The sequence below is a fragment of the Notolepis coatsorum genome, assembly GCF_963971535.1.
Source record: "Notolepis coatsorum genome assembly, chromosome: 4".
Lineage (NCBI taxonomy): Eukaryota > Metazoa > Chordata > Actinopteri > Aulopiformes > Paralepididae > Notolepis > Notolepis coatsorum.
In genome coordinates, this window is record NC_140168.1 from 179,309,923 (window position 1) to 179,333,389 (window position 23,467).

The following is a 23,467-nucleotide window of genomic DNA, read 5'->3' on the forward strand; positions in this document are numbered from 1 at the left end:
ACACAGCCCTGGGGGGACCCGATGCTCAGGGTGATGGTGTTGGAGGTCTGACCCCCCACCCTGACCGCCTGGGGTCTTTCACTCAGAAAGTCCAGTACCCAGGCGCTCAGGGCGGAGCTCAGACCCAGCTCGATCAGCTTGTCCACCAGTCTGGTGGGGACTATGGTGTTGAACGCTGAGCTGTATGAACAACAGTCTCACATAGCCCCCCTTCTGACGGTCAAGGTGAGAGAGGGTGCTGTGCAGTACCTGGGAGACCGCGTCGTCAGTGGACCTGTTTGTCCTGTATGCAAATTGCATAGGGTCCATATCACTGGGGAGGGAGGCACAAATGTGGTCCTTGACCAGCCTCTCGAAACATTTCATGACCACAGAGGTGAGTGCCACCGGTCTGTAGTAATAACTGTGAATTGAACTTGCATTGCTGCACTATAGTCCATCCGTTGCAAGTCAACGCCCCCCCCCCCTCCATCCATTAACTCAACTGGACTGTCACTGTAATATTTATGTACAGTTGTACAGTGTCCCCCACCCACCCCTCCTACCCAACCCCCCCACCCACCCAACCACCTCCAATGTACAGTCAGATTGGTTATTTTTGGTTGAGGTTGAAAAAGCTATGTTGATTCAATATTTAATTACAGATACCATTTCAACATTTGAAAAACTGTCGTTGAATCAATTTAGTATAGATTCCCCCTCCCCTCCTCCCCCTCCCCTCCCCTTCGAGAGGGTATAGTCCTAAGCAACTCGCGAGACCTAGAAGATCTCACGGGACTTGAGGTATTCAAACGTAACTTTGGCGCGATGGATGGTGTCTTCACTGACTGGCTTGACAAATAGTCTGAGCCAAACTCCTTGGTAAGTCATTGACAATATAATGTATTATGCCATTCACATACCATAATCTTGCTGTCATCGTTTGACTACATGCTACTTTGTGAATTATTACTGTGGTGGCAACTAGTATAGGCTACAGTGCAGAACGAAGCTTGTTAGCATTATTAGCTAACATGCTAGATGGTATACTTAACTGGTAAGTGAGTTCTTATGGGAATAGTATGATTCCGTTCAGATACCATCACCGGGCTGTTATCGTTTGACTAAATGTTATCTCTGTGCCGTGGCAAATAGTTTGGAGCTTGTTTGAGCAAATAGTGATGCATATTATTACAGCTACTAACGTTAGCTAGCTAGCATGCTAGCTAACGTTAGTCTGCCATTTTGTTTCGTGATTAAAATGTACGTTTTTAATAGTTACATAAGCATTGTTGTAACTAGTGTTAACAAATACTTTATTATAGTTCAATTGTGTTAAACTTGGGACACAGCCATGGCTCTATATTTTATTTCGTTTTGTATGTGAGGCATTTTAGCTTGCAGTTGTTGTGTTGCATTGTGGGTCTTCAGCACAAAGTAATCCCTTGCTGAGGGTAAGATGGTTTTCTGTCTGCTCAGACTCAGAATACTTAATTAACATGATCTGTGCTTCATAAAAAACAGATATTATTTATCTGGTTTTGGTTATTTTGCACAGTAAATACTTATTCGGGCCTACCTGCAATTCAGAATTTAATCCAGCAGGGCGGATGTTCATTCTGCCTTTTGTTATATATAAAAAATGGGGCTTTGAAAGACTGACATATTTGAACTTCTAGCTCCTGCTACTCTAAACATATATATATATATAATATACACAGTCTTTATAAATTGCATACAAGGTTTTTTGAATATTTTGATCGTCTTCTTTTTAGAATTCGCTGGCAATCATCGCCGCTATCAAGGTGAGTTAACTAACACATTCTCAAATCATGTTTTGTTTTTACCACCAGACATGCGCTAGGTATATGGAGCTAGGTACACTTGCTACTGTAGGTTATATGGTGCTCATTGATAACTACTTTGATGGTGCTTATTTTTTCCTTATTTTGTTAATTATGTTGCTCTTTCTCTAGGAATGCCAATGTATAACTCCAGCCCCTATTACCACACTGCCATTGATTCAGCTCAGTAAGTATTATCTTTCAATTCAATATTGTCTGTCTCTCTCACCCCACTTCAAACTTCACACCTTTATCTGTGTTTTCATCTCTGTCTTTCTGTCTCTCTCACCTCGACCCCCTCCACTTCACACAACACCTACATTGCCAAAGCCTTTGTCATTTGATGACACAGCAGTGCTATGTCTGTCTCTCCCTCTATCTCCGTCTCCCTCTCTCACTGGCATAACATTTTTATTGTCGTATTCAATATTTCAGAGATTCTTCGCCAGAGGAACTTGAAGCCATTCCTGAATTACCACCAGAGACCAGCAGTTGCACGCAGGCAGAGACTGCCTGTAGCTTGAGTTGAATTTTATACACAAGTTCACTGGTGTTTATTCTTATATAAAACGTCTCTAAAGACGTATGTTTACCTTTGCATTGATTGGCGGATTTTTGACTGAAGACATTGGATCTTTCCTGCCCATCCAAGTCCCAGGTTGTAATGACGTAATCATGACACTTAGTTGATTTTGAGTAGACAATTACTCGTTGCATCTGGGCTCATAGTCATAGCCATATAGGAATGACCGCTACACCGTCGCGCCAATAGCGGCCGAGGGAGGGAGAGTTAAGCGATTTCTTTGTCATTCAGACAGATTCTCCTATCTGCACCTATCTGACACGTATAGCCACTGATGGTGGAGAAGTGCTGTCCAATTAGCCATTTTGGGGAAATTCAGGCATAAAATAATATTCTGTTGTGTGTCACTGTCAATCAATCCAATATTTCAGAGATTCTTCGCCAGTTGCGGGAAGTATGTCACCACCTGAAGACGCAGACCACCACCTGAAGCCCATGTAGAATTGTGAGTTGAATTTTATACACGATAGATCAGTGGTTCTCAAACTTTTTACACTAAGTACCACCTGAGAATGTAGCTGGCTCTCCAAGTACCACCATATGACCGGTGTTAAAATACAGTCTATTCAGCTATGCACAGTTCACGCAGGAGGCAAATGTATTCCTAATACCATTATTTATTGTTAACTTTTGTCAGACACAGCCACAATGTACAAAGGGATAGCACTAGAACTAGCAAACGCTTCCACACAACTCATACAATGCAAGGGGCATTGAGAACATAATAACTAACATTCTCACATAGCAAGTGAGAAAATTAAGAACAACTGTATTTCAGCAAATGTACTTAATCTCTATCTCTCTCTCTCTCTCTCTCACACAGCAAGCAATTGTCCATCATTCTCTCTCTCTCTCTCTCACACACACACACACACACACGCACACGCACACGCACACACACACACACACACACAATTATTTTGTTACAAAAACTTTATTTCCTGCATTCTGGTGCAGGACTTTTTGAAATTGTACCCTTTAAATGCCAGTTTGTGTGATGGCATCACAAATTATTGTTAAAATAAACACACAAAGTAAAATATGTTCAATAGGATAGGAGCCCCGCATTTAGTGATCTAGGAGGCAAGTATTTTGTAATAAGATCAGATAGATAGAGCAATCACAAAATAAAGAAATGAGGCTCATCGTGCTCGCAAGCCACTGTCTAAAGTCTAATTGTGTTCTCAGAGGGATGACACTGGTGATCTACACCTCTACCAGAGGCCAGCAGCCAGAGGGGGACCCTGCTGACCACAAGGCCATCTGAATCATCCTATGCTGAATTGACATGGATGGCATCTCCCTTAAGCTGATGTGAGTATAACTTCCATGTACAAACACAAACACACCCACTCTATCTATATCTCTCTTCTAGGACATGTCATCATCATCAAACCTTTATTTAATTCTTGGGAGAACAGTAGGGTTGTAAAAAAAAGTGTAAACATCTTCCAATCATTATTAACACATCCACGCTGTAAAGGGTTATTGCCCGCCATGCTTTGACCGCCAGATCTCGCGAGTAGGGTCGAGCTGCAGACTCGGAGCCTCGGTCCAGATTGGAACTTCCGCCCTGCCACAGGACTATTACTCCTGTGACAGGGCAATGCGCTGATTGGCGGAAAGTACGGAAGTATCTCGAAGTACGTCTGACGTATCTCGAATTACGTCTGACGTTTCTCTACGTTAGCGAACATTAAACGTTGTATTCATAAAATAATATAAATTCAGCAGCATGGGGAGGGCCGGGGGGAGGGGAGGTACAGGTAGTAGAAGACATAGAGGTACAGGTCACATAATTATAGTACAGTGGAGAAGTAAAAATAGAATAAAAAGGCAGTGGAAACAATATACAATATTATTAACTCTAATAATAACACGCCTCGCGGGCTCATTATAATACGAGAGCCGTGGGTCTGCATTGTATAGAGCGGATCCCCCGGCCGTATTCAAGCGCTGGAGCGCTTTGCGATGGATCAAACTGTATTAATATAGTAGTAATAATAGTAGTTGGCTAGTTGCGCGCTTCTGGCCACCTCCCGCAGTGCGCGCATACACACATACTGTCTGTAGCCTATACAGTACGTGCAAAATTAGTTGTCAAGAGCCAATCGCACAGGTTGCCTCATCTCATCTGGCTCTGCAAATAGATCTAGAGTCTGAATATCATATATAGCCTGCTGCCATTCTGAGAACGGAATGCAGTGCCCGCGACGAGGGTCTTGATTGATTGATTGATTGATTGATTGATTGATTGAAAATTGTATTAACAGATCATGCTGGACCTACAAAAGGCCTTTGACACTGTCAATCACTCCATTCTTGATTGAACATTTTATTAACAGATTGCAGAATGGGTACAGTACAGTACAGCTCAATACACACAATTGTTAAGGGGATGCAGACCAGAGAAAGACTTTTGTCTTGTTTACATCAGGGTCCCCCATTTTCAATTCATCATAACATATGACATACACGACATACAGATAGACAGTACTGCTACATCTATACATTTATGACATACCAGATTTGCAAATACAGTATTGTTTGTGATACAAAAAGAGTCCAGAAAAGAGAGTATATACATTTGACGTAGAAACTGTACATTGGAGGAGGTTGGGTAGGTGGGGGGGGGGGGACTGTACATTGGAGGTGGTTGGGGGGGGGGGGGGGGTCGGGTAGGAGGGGTGGGTGGGTGGGGGACACTGTACAACTGTACATTGGAATATTGACAACCATACTTGGTCATTTGCTGTACATTGGAGGGGGTTGGGTTACAACACAGGAGCAGAGTATAAACAACAGTACAGTACTGTTTCTCATTCCTGTACTGTTGTTTATACTCTGCTCCTGTGTTGTAACCCAACCCCCTCCAATGTACAGTAAATGACCAAGTATGGTTTTGTCAATATTCCAATGTACAGTTTTGCTTGTACAGTTGTACAGTGTCCCCCACCCACCCACCCCTCCTACCCGACCCCCCCCCAAGGCGAAAGTCTTTCTCTGGTCTGCATCCCCTTAACAATTGTGTGTATTGAGCTGTACTGTACTGTACCCATTCTGCAATCTGTTAATAAAATGTTCAATCAAGAATGGAGTGATTGACAGTGTCAAAGGCCTTTTGTAGGTCCAGCATGATCTGTTAATACAATTTTCAATCAATCAATCAATCAATCAATCAATCAATCAATCAAGACCCTCGTCGCGGGCACTGCATTCCGTTCTCAGAATGGATTTGACTCGAGAGAGAGAGAGAGAGAGAGAGATCATCAGCAGGCATGATATTCAGACTCTAGATCTATTTGCAGAGCCAGATGAGATGAGGCAACCTGTGCGATTGGCTCTTGACAACAAATTTTGCACGTACTGTATAGGCTACAGACAGTATGTGTGTATGCGCGCACTGCGGGAGGTGGCCAGAAGCGCGCAACTAGCCAACTACTATTATTACTACTATATTAATACAGTTTTATCCATCGCAAAGCGCTCCAGCGCTTGAATACGGCCGGGGGATCCGCTCTATACAATGCAGACCCACGGCTCTCGTATTATAATGAGCCCGCGAGGCGTGTTATTATTAGAGTTAATAATATTGTATATTGTTTCCACTGCCTTTTTATTCTATTTTTACTTCTCCACTGTACTATAACTATGTCTTCTACTACCTGTACCTCCCCTCCCCCCGGCCCTCCCCATGCTGCTGAATTTATATTATTTTATGAATACAACGTTTAATGTTCGCTAACGTAGAGAAACGTCAGACGTAATTCGAGATACGTCAGACGTACTTCGAGATACTTCCGTACTTTCCGCCAATCAGCGCATTGCCCTGTCACAGGAGTAATAGTCCTGTGGCAGGGCGGAAGTTCCAATCTGGACCGAGGCTCCGAGTCTGCAGCTGGACCCTATTGGATCTCGCTGTACAGCGTTATTGAGATCAATATTGAATTTTTTCGCCATGGCATTCAAAATTCATATATACACCCATGGCCGCCTAGTTATAGTTGAAAGTGGGGGTGCAAGATTCTTTTTTATTCTTTTTTTTTATTTAATTTTTTTTACATTTAATGAACACCTGTATGTGCAATTTCCTGCAATATAGAGCCTTCAATCTTGACCAAAATAAAGCTGCTCTTTTCACTATAAAACTCAGTTTATATTGCAGTATGATAGCTATAATAATAATAACTTCACTGCGAGGGCTCTTTTAGCTAACGCTAGCTAGGCACGTATGATAGCCAATTACTATTATAATAATAATAACTTTCCCATCCTCCCAAAGCCCCTCCGGCCCCGTTCACATCCGCAGCGGCAGTACCAACAACAACAACAATTAATTGACGCTATCAATAGCCCCAGTGAGCGCGGCGGCTGGCTGAATGAATGAATGAAAACTTTATTTAACAGATTGCAGAATGGGTACAATATAGTATGGCTCAATACACACAATTGTTAAGGTGATGCAGAGCAGAGAAAGACGTTTGTCTTGTTTACATCAGGGTCCATACTAGCCCCTTTCGTGACTGTGCTGCACCGAGTGAATCCACAGTCACTTGCTCCTCAATGGGAAACCAACCTAGATTTACCCTGAAGGACTGGTTCTGGCCGAACCGTTCGTTATACAAGTATCACAGAGACATTACAAATGTGCTCACAGTTGCACGAGGGTTTCGGACAGAGATACGGGATGGTGCGCAGGCGCTGTGATCACCCAACGGCGGAAATAATGCCGCTTTGAGCAGTTTATAAAAAAATATTAAAAATATTTATTAGCAACGCCAAGCTTTCAAACCATCCCGTATCTCTGTCCGAACATATACAGAAATAAATACAGTAAAAACATACATGACATCATGACATTTATGGCATAGGGACATACATGACATACAGGTATATACTGTAGTACTGTTACATTTGTGACATATACGATATGCAAATAATATACAGTACTGTTACCCAGAGATCCTAACAGAAAATATTATATATATATGATGGGGATGAGACTGTACATTAGGAGGAGGGGGGGGGGGGTGGACATTTACGGTGGCCAGTTTCGAATTGCAGTCTCCCGTAGGTGCTCTTTAAGAGCGGTTTTGAATGTGGGCAGGGGTAAAGTGGGTTTTAGGAGTGAGGTTAAGCAGTAGTCTGACCAGTTTGTTTTGTGATGTTTGTAATCTTGTATTTAGTGCCTTTGAGGTGCTTTGGTACCATGAGGTGGAGGCATAGTCGTAGTACCCTTGAATGAGTACTGAGAGTACCCATGATTTTTGCCATTTTGTTATCGTGAAATTGGTATTAAATTTAATTCTGAGTGGCATTAAAAAGTCTTAAAGCCTTAAATCTGACTGGGCTAAACCTGCAGATACCCTGGTTATTTTCAGCCCAATTTATTCATTTCACTGCAAACCATCTGATCAATATATCACCCATACTACATAAAGCATTTACTGACGATCACGTAATTATAAACGCCCCCCCCCCCCCCCCCCTTTCCTCCGTGCATGATGACGCATAACGTATACGATCATATACAGTTGAATTTTTTAATATAGCGTGTCTAGGGAATAAACGGCAATCGATGCATTTAGGTCTATAACTCACGTTCTAGGAATTACTACAGAAAATGATAAAACATACTTATATTCTAGAAGGTATTTTTGTATTTTTGTATGAATGAAAAAGTATAACGTTCCTACATCCTGAACAATAGATAATCGATGTTGAATGCAGGCATTAAAGTGTTCCGTCTCAAGACGGATTTCCGTCAATTTGATTGGGGAGATCCGTCAATTTGATTCGCAGTCTAACGGAATTGACTACCTGGTATAATATGATTTGTAGATGCATACAGATTGAAACAAAATTGAGCCAATCAGAGGCGCCAAATATCATAAAAAGGGAATTTTTTCTACCGAGGCGGCGCCAAGCAGTCATCACTCAGGGACTCGAGTGGTTGCAGCTGGAGGCTATTGGGCGAGTGTTACGACCCCTGTGTGTCTAAGGGTAAAGGGCTGTAACATAACAGTTGGTTGACAGAAAAGATGGACCAGGTTTGTAAACAACAATGATATTTATTGAATAGATGCAAAGGAAGCACATGTAGCTCAGGGGTGAGCCCAGGCCAAAACAACAAACAAACACCACTATACTACAAATAAACACAATCTAATCTATGGTAAAAGAGATTACATTACCTAAACTACTCTTACCTAACCAAAACAGGAGAAAACAATGTCCAAAGGAAATGGCAGCTCACCCCATCTGTGCTTCCTGAGAAAGAGAGAAAAACACATTAATTATACAGAAACAAAAGCAGAATATATACAAAAACAAACTATAACTAACAATGCTCTCTCTGTGGCCATACACACACAAGGAAATTACTACTAAGCACCAAAGGCCAATAAACGAAATGCAATACTGTCAAAGTTACAGGTTTACCAAAATCACAACAGGCCTAGCCTCATGCCAGAGAGAGAGAAAGACTGAAGTGAGAAGCCATGTTTTAACAGGTGTGGGGTGATCCATGATTGGGTGGTGTGGATTGAGTGTTGGAGTCTGGAAAGCCATCCACCAATCGGTGCTGTGTTGCAATAATGGAAGGATTGGCCTGGCAGGGACCAATGGTGAAGGGAACAATGGCTGGAGGGAGGAAACAAAATGGAGAACACACACACATGGAGACACACACCGGGGAATATATACATTGGGATGTAACACCCCCATACATAAGACAAAAACATGTTTGACACCTAACACCAACTAAACATGTTTTTTTTTTCTTTTTTTTTCTTCTAACAACAAGATAACATCCCGAGATAACATGTACTCCAAAACAAAGAGCTATGAAAAACTAGCAGTTGGTACAACCACACGGGTCAACAATGACAGCAAGAGAGACTGAGTCGACAGCAACATAAAACGAGTCCACAGCAACATAGACCGAGTAGACAGCAAAATAGAACAAGTCGACAGCAATATACAGTAGAACGAGTCGACAGCAACAGACAACGAGTCGACAGCAAAATAGAACAAGTCGACAGCACGAGAGATTTAACTCCGAGATAGAGCATCCGCCAACACATTCTCAGACCCCTTCTTATGCTTTATGCTGAGGTTATAATTTTGCACTATGAGCGCCCAACGCATGAGGCGCTGATTGTGGTTGTACATCCGCGACAGAAAAACCAATGGGTTGTGGTCGGTGTATACTGGTAATACGCTCGAACCGACATACACCTCAAAATGTTGCAACGCATACAACATAGCCAAAGTCTCCTTTTCAATAGTGGAATAGTTTAGTTGATGTTTGTTAAATTTCCGGGAGAAATAACAAACCGGGTGACTGACACCATCGTGATCTTCCTGTAATAACACCCCTCCAGCTCCCACCCCGCTGGCATCCACCTCCAGCTGGAACGGCAAGGAGAAATCTGGAGCAGAGAGAACAGGGGAACTGCATAAGAGAGCTTTAACACCATCAAATGCATTTTGACAATCAGCTGTCCAAATGAATGGTTTGGACGGGCTACACAGGCTAGTGAGAGAAGTGACGATAGAAGAAAAGTTCCGGCAAAAACCACGGTAATACCCAGCCATCCCAAGGAATCTACGCAATTCCCGCCTAGTAGTAGGCACTGGAAAAGTTGTGATTGCAGATATTTTTGCATCCACCGGACGCACTTGGCCTTGTCCTACCTGCTTACCAAGATAGGTAACCGTAGCCTTGCCGAACTCACACTTGGCAAGGTTAAGGGTCAGGGAGGCTCCAGCTAAGCGGTCAAAGACAGTTTGCAAGGTTGTCATGTGGTCACGCCAGTTGGTCGAATAGACAACCAGGTCATCGAGATAGGCATTACAATTTGGAACACCAGCCAGGACTAGGGTCACCAGTCGCTGGAAAGTGGCCGGGGCATTACGCATTCCAAAAGGCATTACAGTATATTGCAAAAAATTGTCAGGAGTAACAAACGCCGAGATTTCCGAGGCACGGGGGGTCAAAGGGACCTGCCAGTAACCCTTTAACAAATCTAGTTTGCTAACATAGGTGGCAGATCCAAGGTTGTCAATACAATCTTCCATGCGGGGCAGTGGGAAGGAATCAGGCACGGTGACAGCATTTACCTTTCGGAAATCAGTACAAAATCTAGGAGTTCCATCCGATTTGGGAGCTAACAAGCAAGGTGAACTCCAGGGACTGCAACTTGGCTTGGCTAAACCATGTTTTAACAAATAGTCAACCTCCTGTTGCATCATGGCCCTCTTGGTGATGTTAACACGGTATGCATGTTGCTTGATAGGCACAGCATTGTTAACTTTAATATCATGGGCCAATACAGAAGTACAGGAGGGAACATCACCAAACAGAGCCATGTAGGCCTGAATCAAATTTGTGATGTCCTCTCGCTGCTCCTCAGGTAAGTGTGCTAAGTGAGTGGGCAGGTTCAATAACATCTCAGTGTTGGACAATCTAGCACCCTGATGGGCTGCATTGCGCAACTCCAAGCCATCTACATCCTCACCACTAACGTCAGGAGAGTCCGGAACTATTGGAGTTGAGGCAACAGCAGAGACGGCCAGTCCGGCTGTCTGGTCTGAGGTCTTCACCTGCACACTATCTCTGGAAAAATATGGTTTAAGCATATTGATGTGGCAAACACGAGAGTGACGTTTACGATCAGGGGTGCGAACCACATAGTCTGTATCACTTATCTTCTTGTCTATTGCATACGGTCCGGAAAAACGAGCGGAAAGAGCAGAACCAAGGATAGGTAACAGGACTAGAACCTTATCACCTGGCTGGAAAGATCGAGAAACAGCTTTCTCGTCATAGTGCCGTTTCATAGTTCTCTGGGAAGAAGAGAGCGCTTCTTTTGCGAGAGAGCACGCCTGATGCAGTCGCTCTCGAAACTGGCTAACAAAATCTAGCACATTAGTGGGTGTGCTGGCACCCTTTGACATGAACCGTTCTTTAAGAACTTTCAGAGGCCCTCTAACAGTGTGCCCAAAAACGAGCTCAGCAGGACTGAAACCAAGAGACTCCTGTATGGTCTCTCGCGCAGCAAATAGAACAAGGGGGACACCCTCATCCCAATCTTTCTCTGTGTCTAAGCAATATTTACGCAGCATGGACTTTAAGGTCTGATGCCAACGTTCTAGAGCCCCCTGAGTTTCAGGGTGGTAGGCACTGGACACTATATGTCGGATACCCAGGGACTGTAACACTTGCTCAAATAACCTAGACAGGAAGTTGGTGCCTTGGTCCGTTTGTACTACCTTAGGCAGTCCAAACGTGGAGAAGAACTTCGTCAAAGCCTTAATTATTACAGGCGCTGTAATTCTGCGAAGAGGGATAGCCTCAGGGAAACGGGTGGCGGTACACATTATTGTCAACAAAAACTGATTGCCGGCTTTGGTCCTTGGCAACGGACCAACACAGTCAACTATGACATGTTCAAATGGTTCACCGACCGCTGGTATAGGACAGAGGGGAGCAGGTGGAATTACCTGGTTTGGCTTTCCGGTGATCTGACAAGTACTACAGGTACGACAGTACTGTGCTACATCGGACTTCAAACCGGGCCAAAAGAAATGTTGAAGTATTCTGTTGTATGTTTTAGTGACTCCCAAGTGTCCAGACCAAGGGTGGTCATGGGCCAAGAACAGTACATGCTGACGATAAACTGCAGGGACAACAATCTGATAAACAGTGCTCCAGTCTGGTACCTGATCTGGTAGCCCTATCTCCGATTGTGCATGCTCTGCCAGTCTAGTACCATGGGACCTCCATGTACGCATCAAAACTCCTTCATCCACAAAATAAGAATGCAACTCTCTCCTCTGTTCTGTTTCAAGAGAAGAGAAACATTTTGCAAGAGAAGGGTCAGCCTTCTGGGCAGTAATTAGCATTTCACGAGTAACGGGTAACTTCAAAGCGTCGGAACTAGTTACAGTTGTCTGTGGGGGTACCTTACTATGAGTCGGTAGTTTGTCAGCGGTATCAGAAGTTGGAGCCAGCAACTCCTCCCTGACAAAGGCTGAAGCAAAAACAGAGTCAGACAAATTAATTTCATCACCTCTCTTTTTCAATTGAGCCCGAGTGACAACACTTGCAGAAAAAACTTCAGGGAAGTTCTGTGACAAGTCATCAGGCAGAGAATCTGTGTCTGGGTGATCCAACACTTCCAGCACAGCGTTCACCTGTCCTCCAGCTAAATCATTTCCCATGATAAAGGAAATGCCTTTAACTGGCAAGGAAGGTCTCACCCCTATTTTAAAGAAACCAGTGACCAAATCAGATTGTACATGAATACAGTGTAACGGGGCTGGCACGAAACCCATCTCAATACCTTGAACTAGGACACTAGAACCACAGGAAGATTTCTCAGACAGAGGTAGTACATCAGAGAGGATAAAGGATTGTGAGGCTCCAGTATCTCGTAAGATCTGAACTGTACACTGATCTTTTGGATCCCCTGTCAAGGAAACTAAACCCTTGGAAGTAAATGGCCTGAAACAAGGATCGAGAACATCCTGATCATTGTGCATCTGTTGATCGGAATCAGGTGCCATTTTAATCAGACCAACCCCTTTGGGTTGTCTAAAGTTCTGAGAGGACGGTTGCTGCTTACGTTTCAATGTTAAACAGTCAGAAATAACATGACCAGATTTATGACAGTAGTAACATGTCCGCTCCTCTTTTGAGCGTGGAGGTGACATTTTTGGTCGGGGGTGTGTGAATTCTGAATGGTTGGGGACAGAAGGTCTCTGAGAGAAATCATGGGGGAGAAACGAGTCACGCCTATCTACAAACACAGTTTTATGGGTTAGCGCAAACTCATCAGCTAATACAGCAGCTTGCTGCAGAGTGGACACTTTCTGCTCACTCAGGTAAATTACAATACGCTCTGGCAAACGATTCTTAAACTCTTCTAATAGAATGAGTTCTCTGAGAGAGTTAAGATCTGAGGCCTTGCTTGCTGCACACCATTTATCAAAGAGAGTTCCCTTCTCTCTAGCAAACTCTACAAAGGTCTGGTTGACAGCTCTCTTGTGACTGCGAAACCTCTGCCTATAAGCTTCGGGCACAAGCTCATATGCACGAAGGATGGCAGCCTTCACAGTATCATACAACAGACTATCTTCTAGGGAAAGTGTTGAACAAACCTCTTGGGCTTTACCAGTCAATTTGCATTGAAGCAACAAAGGCCAGACCTCTCTTGGCCAGCGCAATGAAGCAGCAATACGCTCAAACACATTAAAATAAGTATCAACTTCTGTCTCTCGGAACGGAGGCACCAAAGCAATGTGTTTACTTATATCAAAAGTGTGTGATGAATAAGCTGTGGAGGAGGACATACCCGGGCCTTGTGGAGGAGTCGGTGTAGCAGAGTTGGATTCACTCCTTAGGACTTCCAGCTCCAACCTCCGCAGTCTGAGCTCTTTTTCCACTTCATGCTCAAGCTCCAACCTACGAATGTTAACAGCCCTTTCATTTTCTGCCTCAAGCTCCATTCTACGAAGCCGATACTCCGCCTCACGTGCTTGTGCCTTCTCCTGAGCCTCCATCTGGAGACGTGCTATTCTAACCTTGACCTGGGCCCCTTCTCGAGACCCAGTTGACACAGGAGAGGTCAAGTGAAAATGTGGCAATGTGACGTTCACACCTGCCTTTTCAGCACCATGGGCTTGCTCCTCAGAAGGCGGTGCTTCCGTAGGTTCACCAGGAGGACTTGCATGTTCATCAGAGACCACAGGTAAAACAAGCGTCCCCTGCTCCAACAGCTTATCTACCACAAGACACCTGATATCCTGCTTAAGATGCTTTTGTTGAACCGAGAGTTTAAAATGTGTGGCAATCTCCACTAAGTCTGCCTTGCGGCAGCTATCTAGCGCTTCCCAAGTAGGATTGCTCAAGAATTTCCCCAGATCAAAAGTACTAACTGCCATTATTTTTTTTACACAAATGCCATTTTTACACAAATTAATTAATAACTATACAAGTGTAAACAAACACAGTTCACCAAATCCATCAACCAACAATTGAACACGGGTTACAAGATCCCGGACGAGCCCCCATTTATGTTACGACCCCTGTGTGTCTAAGGGTAAAGGGCTGTAACATAACAGTTGGTTGACAGAAAAGATGGACCAGGTTTGTAAACAACAATGATATTTATTGAATAGATGCAAAGGAAGCACATGTAGCTCAGGGGTGAGCCCAGGCCAAAACAACAAACACACACCACTATACTCCAAATAAACACAATCTAATCTATGGTAAAAGAGATTACATTACCTAAACTACTCTTACCTAACCAAAACAGGAGAAAACAATGTCCAAAGGAAATGGCAGCTCACCCCATCTGTGCTTCCTGAGAAAGAGAGAAAAACACATTAATTATACAGAAACAAAAGCAGAATATATACAAAAACAAACTATAACTAACAATGCTCTCTCTGTGGCCATACACACACAAGGAAATTACTACTAAGCACCAAAGGCCAATAAACGAAATGCAATACTGTCAAAGTTACAGGTTTACCAAAATCACAACAGGCCTAGCCTCATGCCAGAGAGAGAGAAAGACTGAAGTGAGAAGCCATGTTTTAACAGGTGTGGGGTGATCCATGATTGGGTGGTGTGGATTGAGTGTTGGAGTCTGGAAAGCCATCCACCAATCGGTGCTGTGTTGCAATAATGGAAGGATTGGCCTGGCAGGGACCAATGGTGAAGGGAACAATGGCTGGAGGGAGGAAACAAAATGGAGAACACACACACATGGAGACACACACTGGGGAATATATACATTGGGATGTAACAGCGAGTGACATTTGCGAGGTCTGTCCGCCACATGGCAGGGTAACAAAATAGTTGTGTCCCCTGCTGTGGTTGTGAGTATAGTATACGTTTATTAGCTTAACTCCGTAGCAACATCACACAGGTGTATCTGTAGACAGTCTCCTCCCCACCGTATGTATCTTTTTTCCTACCACCCACCCCCTCCTAATGTACAGTCCCGGACTTTCCAGTGAATCTTAGTGTCCTTTTTTTTCATTTTCCCAGATGCACCATGCACCAAGGATCCAGCTGATTACTGCCAATCTGGAGGATTGTTCCTTATCTGCTCTTCACTTGTGCCACTGATTCATTGACCTTTTGTGGTGTGGTATGTTTTGATTTTTACTTAGTAATACACTGTATAGTTGGGATTCTGAATTAAACAGTATAATGTTCACATATATTATGGAGCCCCCAGGGGTCGGGAGAATATTGTGGAAAACAATATAAAACTGAAATGGTAAAGCTAAAAAACTGTAGACCTGACCACAACCCCCTCGGTTCAACAGCACAATATGTTGCTTTCTCCGCTTTTAAAAGTTGAAATCATCTGATGATATTGAAGGGATAGTTCAGAATTGTGGACATAAATTGTGGAGGCTCTGAAAGTGCGCACATCAGCATACAACACCGGGCTGGTGACAGGCAACATGGAAGAACACAAGATGGCAAGATACAACGTCAGGAGAGCAGTAATAGAGGCAAAACGGCGTTACAGGGATAAAGTTGAACTTCAGTTTGAACAGGCTGACTCTAGAGGCATGTGGCAGGGCCTCAGAACAATGACAGACTACAAAGGAACCCCCCTCAAACTGAACAGTGACATCTCCTTAGCAAATGATCTCAACTCCTTCTATGCGAGGTTTGAGGCTGTGAATAACAACACCAGCCTACAAACCACGGCAATGGGGGGGGGGGGGGGTCTGCTGATGGAGACTCAGTGTTCAGGGTAACAGAGCATGAGGTGAGACGGATCTTTAAAAAAGTGGATATCAGGAAGGCAGCAGGACCGGACGGCATCCCCGGCCGCGTCCTAAAAGTCTGTGCCGACCAACTGGCCCCGGTATTCACTGACATCTTCAACCTGTCCTTGGAACAGGCCGTCATCCCCACCTGTCTGAAGAAGTCCACCATCATCCCTGTACCCAAAAAATCTACGCCCGCTTGCCTCAACGACTACCGCCCTGTAGCCCTCACCTCCATAGCCATGAAGTGCTTTGAGAAGCTAGTGAAGGGCTACATCTGTTCCTCCCTCCCCATCAACCTGGACCCTCTGCAATTTGCATATCGCCCCAACAGGTCCACGGAGGACGCCATAGCCCATGTGCTGCACACAGCAGCATCACATCTGGACAAGAGGAAGGGGAACTATGTGAGAATGCTGTTCATCGACTACAGCTCAGCATTCAATACCATAGTCCCCTCCAAACTCATAGCCAAGCTCAGGGACCTGGGCTTGAACTATGACCTGTGCCAGTGGGTCCTGGACTTCCTGACGGGCAGACCCCAGGTGGTAAGAGCCGGCAACTGCACCTCCTCATCCATCACGCTCAACATAGGGGCCCCCCAGGGCTGTGTTCTGAGCCCCCTCCTCTACTCCCTGTACACACATGACTGCGTAGCACAGCGGAACAACAACACCATCATCAAATTTGCTGATGACACAGTAGTGGTGGGCCTGATCTCTGCCAACGACGAAAGGGCCTACCTGGAAGAGGTAGAGAACCTGTCACAGTGGTGTCAGGAGAACTGCCTCTCCCTGAACGTCAGCAAAACAAAAGAGATGATTGTGGACTTCAGGAGGTCGGGGGTCAAGGACTACAGCCCCCTCAGCATCGACGGGGCACCAGTTGAGAGAGTGAACAGTTTCAAGTACCTCGGAGCCCACATATCCGAGGACTTGACATGGACCACACACATTGACAGTGTTGTGAAGAAGGCACGACAACGCCTCTACTTCCTCAGGCGCCTAAGGAAGTTCCAAGTCAGTCAGAAGATCCTTAGGAACTTCTACTCATGTACAATAGAGAGCATCCTGACCGGCAACATCACCTCCTGGTTTGGGAATAGCACTGCACAAGACCGTAGCAGACTACAAAGAGTGACACGTTCAGCCGAACGCACAATTAGAGGGGGGCTTCCCACCCTCCAGAACATTTACAACAAGCGGTGCAAGGGGAAGGCTAAGAGAATTATTAAGGACTCGAGCCACCCGAACAACTGCCTCTTTGAACTGCTGCCGTCAGGCAAGCGATACCGGAGTCTTATGGCGAGCACAGAAAGACTCAGAAGGAGCTTCTATCCCCAGGCCATCAGGCTGCTAAACGAACAATAATCGCTAAACGAACAATAATCACTATGCAACAACCATCAAATGCACACAGCACACACACCCACACGCACACACACACTCACTCAAACAAACAACACACTGCAGCACCCACTCTCCACACTTTAGATCACACAAACACACTTACACTTTATATTTATTGATAAAGGATTTGCACTACAACTCGTACACCTACTGTGAATTGTACCTAAACTGCACCTCGTCCATTTATGCCTTGCACTGTATAGTATTGTATATTAGTACACTGCACAGTATTGTATATTGTATGGTAACTACGTCTACGAACATTGTACATATGTCTAAACTGAACACTGTGACCTCTTTTTTTTCTTCTAATTTTTACTATGTTTTTATTTCATACTTATCTTGTCATGCACAGTCTCTGGAGCGCAACAGTAAGAAGCATTTTGTACAAAAGTATTCTGTACTTCTGTATGACAACTATTAAAGAAACTTGAAACTAAAGTTTAATTTACTACTTGGCCATTATGTTATGTTCAATGGACTGCACTTATATAGCAATAGCGCTTTTATCCAAAGCGCGTATGGCCTCTCATTCACCTATTCACACACATTCACACACCAATGGTGGCAGCTGCCATGCATATTGATCCATAAATAGTGTTTAGATTGTACTTCTATAGATTTTTAACTTTACATACTGTATTTAAACATTACATTTGAACAAACACTGCAAGCTAAAGTTTTAAATCATTTGAATCTGTTTTATACAGCACACTTGCTTCCAAAATAAAGCAGTTTTACAATCCTGAGCGTTTGTTAACACTTGAAGCTTTTTGTTTCTAACAATCTGTACAATAAAAGTGTCTGTCTGAATAACTTTTAGTGGTGCCAATTTATTGAAGGAGTTTGATTGTAACAATTTAGGAAAGATCTGTAAAATAACAGTGTTTCTCTGCTGAGTTTTTAGTGGCATAACTTTATTGAAGGGGTTTGATTGTAATAAGTTAGGAAAAACCGGCCAAATAACAGTGTTTCACTGTGTTTCATCGTAATAATTTTGGAAAAACTTGTGGAATAACAGTGTTTCACTGCTGAACTTTAAGTTCTGTCACTTTATTGAAGGAGTTTGATTGTAACAATTTTGGAAAAACCTGTAAAATAACAGTGTTTCACTGCTGAACTAAGTTCTCTCACTTTATTGAAGGAGTTTGATTGTAATAATTTTGGAAAAACCTGCCAAATAACAGTGTTTCACTGTTATGTCACTTAATTGAAGGTGTTTCATCGTAATAATTTTGGAAAAACTTGTGAAATAACAGTGTTTCACTGCTGAACTTTGAGTTATGTCACTTAATTGAAGGAGTTTGATTGTAATAATTATGGGAAAACCTGTGAAATAACAGTGTTTCACTGCTGAACTTTAAGTTCTGTCACTTTATTGAAGGAGTTTGATCGTAATAATTGAGGAAAAACCTGTGAAATAACAGTGTTTCACTGCTGAACTTTGAGTTATGTCACTTAATTGAAGGAGTTTGATTGTAATAATTATGGGAAAACCTGTGAAATAACAGTGTTTCACTGCTGAACTTTGAGTTCTGTCACTTAATTGACGGAGTTTGATAGTAATAATTATGGGAAAACCTGTAAAATAACAGTGTTTCACTGCTGAACTTTAAGTTCTGTCACTTTATTGAAGGAGTTTGATCGTAATAATTGAGGAAACACCTGTGAAATAACAGTGTTTCACTGCTGAACTTTAAGTTCTGTCACTTTATTGAAGGAGTTTGATCGTAATAATTGAGGAAACACCTGTGAAATAACAGTGTTTCACTGCTGAACTTTAAGTTCTGTCACTTAATTGAAGGAGTTTGATCGTAATAATTGAGGAAACACCTGTGAAATAACAGTGTTTCACTGCTGAACTTTAAGTTCTGTCACTTAATTGAAGGAGTTTGATTGTAATAATTATGGAAAAACCTGTGAAATAACAGTGTTTCACTGCTGAACTTTGAGTTCTGTCACTTAATTGAAGGAGTTTGATTGTAATAATTATGGGAAAACATGTAAAATAACAGTGTTTCACTGCTGAACTTTAAGTTCTGTCACTTTATTGAAGGAGTTTGATCGTAATCATTTAGGAAAAACCTGTGAAATAACAGTGTTTCACTGCTGAACTTTGAGTGCTGTCACTTAATTGAAGGAGTTTGATTGTAATAATTCTGGGAAAACATGTAAAATAACAGTGTTTCACTGCTGAACTTTAAGTTCTGTCACTTTATTGAAGGAGTTTGATCATAATAATTTAGGAAAGACTTGTGAAATAACAGTGTTTCACTGCTGAACTTACTTAATTGAAGGAGTTTCATCGTAAATGTAGGGAAAACCTGTGAAATAACAGTGTTTCACTGCTGAACTTTAAGTTCTGTCACTTTATTGAAGGTGTTTGATCATAATAATGTAGGAAAAAACCTGTAAAATAACAGTGTTTCACTGCTGAACCTAACCTGTCAATTAACAGTGGTTCTCTGTTCTCTGGTTCTCAAATAATAAACAGAATTATCTGTAAATTTATTGCTTTTCCACTTTATTTTAATTAGGGTATTTCAATGTAAATTCTACAGAAAATCTCTGGCGCCAAGCTGCCGGACTTCTACCGTTTTTTTACCGATTTTTTTCTTACAGTGTACTTTTATACACTGCCTATCAAATTCATGTGTCGGTTCTATGCTAATTTTATCTTATTTTATCTATTTTATCACACTGTTTACTTCTTACTGATGCACTGCTCTGTTGTATGTTAAATACCCTGTTCTATTTTATAATTTTTAGAATCATTATAAACTATTTTTATACTGAATGATTTACCATACCTTGCTACCTGTCTATCTTTTTATGTTCGCTTTAGGGCTGACCTTCGAATTTTTTTTTGGCAATCGAAGCTTCGGGGCCGAGCTTCGATTTTAATTCAAAGCTTCAAATAAAAAAAAAATTTATTAATAATTTTTTTTTTTATATAATTATTTTTTTTATCTTATGTTGTGGGACTTGTACAGCACTTTGGTAAACTTTGTTGTTTTTAAATGTGCTCTATAAATAAAGTGGATTGGATTAATGAATTAAGTAGCCCCTTTCGTGACTGTGACACAGCCAACAAACACGGCTGTGTGATTTAATTCAAGGTGGATCGCTGTTGTCGTTTGAACAACTTCAGATTTCATGGGAACTACCAATCCCCCAAATCAAGAATGTTTAAGATGAATGAAGTAAGATTTTGATTATTTGAAATATGGCCTGTGTAGACTAAACTATGCACAGAATTATGTCAGTCTACAAGGTCCGGCAATGTAGACCTTGTAGACTCCACTACAGACCAATTATCAGTGAATGTTCATCCATTTTTAAGAAGGGCTACTTCCACAAAAAAACAAAGAACTCACCAAAACATCTCAGTAGCACCTTATCTAAATGTTCTATTTCATATATGGAGATTAATATTTATTTATGTATTGCATGCATTTCTACATTTTATTTCCTATTTTGTTTATTCATCCCAGTATCTTTCTTTCTTATGTGTGGAATTCTACAAGGCATTTACATTCACATTTACATTTAGTCATTTAGCTGACGCTTTTATCCAAAGCAACTTACAAGTTCTGTACGACAGGTCATCAGGAAGGATACAACTCTATCAGCTGAATAACAATATTCATCAGAGTGTTGCGTGTTACAGTGTAGGTTAGTTTATTAGGACAAGTGCATGACAGTAAGGTTAGTTAGTGTTAGATTTATTTTATTTTATTTTTTTTATTTTTTTTCAGATAATGGTTGAAGAAGTGCGTCTTTAGTCGACGGCGAAAGATTGGACGGGATTCGGCTGTCCTAACTGGGGTGGGTAGTTCATTCCACTGATTCCATTGAAATTTTTATTTTTTTTTAAACTTCGATTTTTTTTTTAATGTCGAAGCTTGTGCCATCGAACGAAGCTTCGAAGCTTCGAAGTATTTAAGACAGCCCTAGTTCGCTTATACCTGTATTTTTTACTGTTGTGAAGCACTTTGAACTGCAACCTCTGTATGAAAAGTGCTATACAAATAAAGTTATTATTATTATTACAGAATGTGCTTTTAATTTCCAGCAATGGGACTGAATCCTTTATTTATTCTTGCAATGAACATTGAAATTAACATTTGACTAATAATGACTAATGGAGTAATAACTCATCAACTAATGTTAAGGTGGCAGTATACAGTATGTTTGATATTCTTATTAAAGTTAGTATAAAGATTGTATAAGTATATCAAAGGTAAATTAGCCACATCTGTTGGCATTCTGTAGGCCTACAGTTTTGAGTAAAACATCAAACACCTTTTTTTTCAATTTTTTTTTATCTTGCAGCATATTTTAAGTCTTCTTTTTTTATATATTAAAATATATTTAGTTTTTAAGAATTTGTAAAGGATAGGCAAAAATAAGCATGTGCTTCAGCCTATTCCTTTTTTTTGGTCATTGATTTTGGATTTTGTGTGTGAGCTTACGTTGAATATATACATTTGTGATTTTTATTAAGTCCACACAAGTGTACAGGTGCAGCTCTTAGGACTCTGAGCTCTGCTCTGCAGTCTGCACTGCTACTGCGGTAATCATGCACCATTAGCCTGGCAGTGCTGTTAACGAGGCGTTAGCGATACTGCGCCCTTGCAGTAAAGGTGCGATTTTTAAGAGCTAAGCTTAGAGAGGGCCACAAAATGAACGGCCTTGGAAAACCGGTCAACGATGGTCAGGATGGTGTCTTTACCTCGGGACAAGGGAAGGCCCATCACGAAGTCCAGGGCTATGTATGACCAGGGCCGACTGGGGATTGGTAGGGGGCATAGGAGGCCCGCCGGTGGGCGGTGGGAGGCCTTGCTATGGGCGCAGGTGGTACAGGCTCCCACAAACTCCTTGACGTCCCCCAAGAGAGTGGGTCACCAGAACCGCCGGCTGACGAACTCTGTAGTCCGGTGTACTGCAGGATGGCAGGCGAACTGGCTAGAGCAGTGGTTCTCAAACTTTTTACACCAAGTACCACCTGAGAACGTAGCTGGCTCTCCAAGTACCACCATATGACCGGCGTTAAAATACAGTCTATTCAGCTATGCACAGTTCACGCAGGAGGCAAATGTATTCCTAATACCATTATTTATTGTTAACTTTTGTCAGACACAGCCACAATGTACAAAGGGATAGCACTAGAACTAGCAAACGCTTCCACACAACTCATACAATGCAAGGGGCATTGAGAACATAATAACTAACATTCTCACATAGCAAGTGAGAAAATTAAGAACAACTGTATTTCAGCAAATGTACTTAATTCTCTCTCTATCTCTCTCTCACTCTCTCTCTCTCTCTCACACAGCAAGTCATTCTCTCACACACACACACACACACACACACACACACACACACACACACACACACACACACACACACACACACACACACACACACACACACACACACACACACACACACACACACACACACACACACACACACACACACACACACACAATTATTTTGTTACAAAAACTTAATTTCCTGCATTCTGGTGCAGGAATTTTTAAATTTTTACCCTTTAAATGCCAGTGTTTGTGATGGGCATCACAAATTATTGTAAAAAAGAAAAGAAAACACATATTCAATACATTTTTGAATGTTTACCCTTTAAATGCCAGTTTGTGTGATGGCATCACACATTATTGTTAAAAAAAACACAAAAAGTAAAATATTTACAATATATCAAATGCAAAGTACATTTTTCTGGGGGGGATTATTACAGACTAGGCATGTGTCAATGATTAGCAGCAACACATATTTTGATGGATTTTTTGTAATGTCAGATTTAACACCAACTCTTTTCAGAA

General features: G+C 42.2%; 1 long non-coding RNA gene across 1 annotated transcript; it reads left to right on the forward strand.

Annotated features, from left to right (window-relative positions):
* Positions 1–802: 802 nt before the first annotated feature.
* Positions 803–2,325, forward strand: LOC311227216. The gene is made up of 4 exons (XR_014619579.1): positions 803–861; positions 1,755–1,784; positions 1,956–2,010; positions 2,259–2,325. It is a non-coding gene; the product is annotated as an uncharacterized lncRNA (long non-coding RNA).
* Positions 2,326–23,467: the final 21,142 nt, after the last annotated feature.